Source organism: Papilio xuthus, unplaced genomic scaffold (genome assembly GCF_000836235.2).
Source record: "Papilio xuthus unplaced genomic scaffold, Pxut_1.1 DF825982.1, whole genome shotgun sequence".
NCBI classification, from domain to species: domain Eukaryota; kingdom Metazoa; phylum Arthropoda; class Insecta; order Lepidoptera; family Papilionidae; genus Papilio; species Papilio xuthus.
In genome coordinates this window covers 1-1997 of record NW_013532667.1, presented here as the reverse complement: position 1 = coordinate 1997, position 1997 = coordinate 1, and the positions used below count along the sequence as shown (strand labels likewise).

Here is a 1997-nt window from a genome sequence, read left to right as displayed (position 1 = left end):
TATGTCTTTTTTTTAATTCCACGCGGACGGATTCGCAGGCGACTACTAGTAATTATAATATTATATAAATACGAAAGTTTAGATTGATGGTTATTTCTAAGAAGGTATCTCCAGAACGGCTGCATAGATTTTGCTGAAATTTGGCATAGATGTAGAATATAGTCTGGGAGAACACATAAGGCACTATTTTTTTTTTAATTCCGCGTTCCGAACAGTTAGTGCTCAATATTATCAGGTATTCTTTTTGAAGTAAGCCTATTTAAAATGTGTTATTAACGTAGGTTTATTTTTCAGGGTAAATGGATAGTGGAGAATCTTGGACCTACAATTCGTAACTCCTGTCATAAAGATACCAAAATCCTTGCTCTTGATGACCATAGATTTACGATTGCCACTGATTTTTATGACGTAAGTTCATGTTCGATTTATTTACTTCACTAATTACGATGTTTTTAGTTCTTCCATGTAAGACATTTTGTTGTGATTGCATCTTAACTTAATTCTCACTAATACTATAAATACGAATGTTTGGATAGATGTATGTTTGTTTGAACATATCTCCCGAACGGGTGAATAGATTTCGCTGAAATTTGGCATAGATGTAGAACATAGTCTAAAAGAACACATAGGCTACTAAGTAAGTTTTTATTTCATTCCCCGCGGTAAGAGTTGTGGGCGACAGCTAGTATTTTATACAAAAAGAAACACTAAAGATGAAAGAGTAATTTTCTACAACACATATTCATATTTTTAGTCATTATTAATTGCAATCCTTTGGCGCGAATGGCGCTCATATGACAAATTCAAGTGTCAGAATGATTAGTGAGGGGACATAGACGTCGACATTTTAGTAAGGCTAGTGTTGTGCCAACCGGTATGGTACAAAGTCGGATTTTCTTCCTAACAATACGTATCACATAAATTGTTTTAACTACGCCTAATTCGCAGATAATCAGAGACCATCCTAAAGTGTTGGACTACATTGATGGATTAGCTCTCCATTGGTACTATGACAAGGACGTACCGGTTCAGACTCTCCAGAAATTTCAGCAGAACTATCCAAACTTATTTACATTATCCACTGAAGCATGTGAAGGTAAACCATGACTCCTATTTTCCTATAATATAATCTTACTAATATTATAAATGCGAATGTTTAGATGGATGGATGTTTGTTTGAAGGTATCTCCAGAACAGCTGAACGGATCTCGATGAAATTATGCATACATATAGAATAATCTGGAGGGAACATAAACTACTACATAAGTTTTTTTTTTTCGTTCGAGTCGCAAATTTTCGTTCGAGTTGCGGGAGACAGCTAGTCTTACTATTTTTAAGAAGGTATCTTCAGAACATTTTCATGGATTTCGCTGAAACTTGGTATAGATGTAGAACATAGTCTGAATGAACACATAGGCTACTTAATATTTTTGTTTTTAATTCCGCGTGGTCGTAGTCGCGGGCAATTGCTAAAATACATAAAGATGGGATATGTAAATCTGGGATTGTTTATTTCTATGGCTTACAGCTTTAAGTTGATTTTTGTCATAATTATTAAGAGATGATTTATATATTTTGATTCCAGGATACCAGTCGTATGCAAAGAAGAAAGTAGATCTAGGATCGTGGCAGAGAGCTGAAAATTATATTAAAGATATCATTCAGGTTAGTATTTTATTCGTAACATGTTTAAAGTAAAATTATATTAGATAGTAGCTATACTTTTACTGATAAGAAGAAATAGAAGTACGCCTCATTTAGTTGGTGTATAAAAAAACAGATTATTTTACCCAACGTTGTGTTACACTTTGTTTGGTTACCTTCTTTGGTTGATCGGCTACTATCTTTAATTGCGAGCGACCGGAGTTGCGGTCGACAGCCAGTCCCTACTAAAATTAAAATTAGTCCCTTACTAATTATCTAATTAATAAAATTTTTATTAATTATTTACATCCTTATACATATATATACTTATAATACATAAACTCTTAAATCTA

The 1997-nt window shown here is 33.4% G+C and overlaps 1 long non-coding RNA gene across 1 annotated transcript; it reads left to right on the top strand.

Moving 5' to 3' along the window:
• The first annotated feature begins 315 nt into the window (after positions 1–315).
• Positions 316–1656, top strand: LOC106123775 (uncharacterized). Its single transcript, XR_001228175.1, has 3 exons — positions 316–408; positions 949–1096; positions 1586–1656. It is a non-coding gene; the product is annotated as an uncharacterized LOC106123775 (long non-coding RNA).
• The last annotated feature ends 341 nt before the right edge of the window (positions 1657–1997 follow it).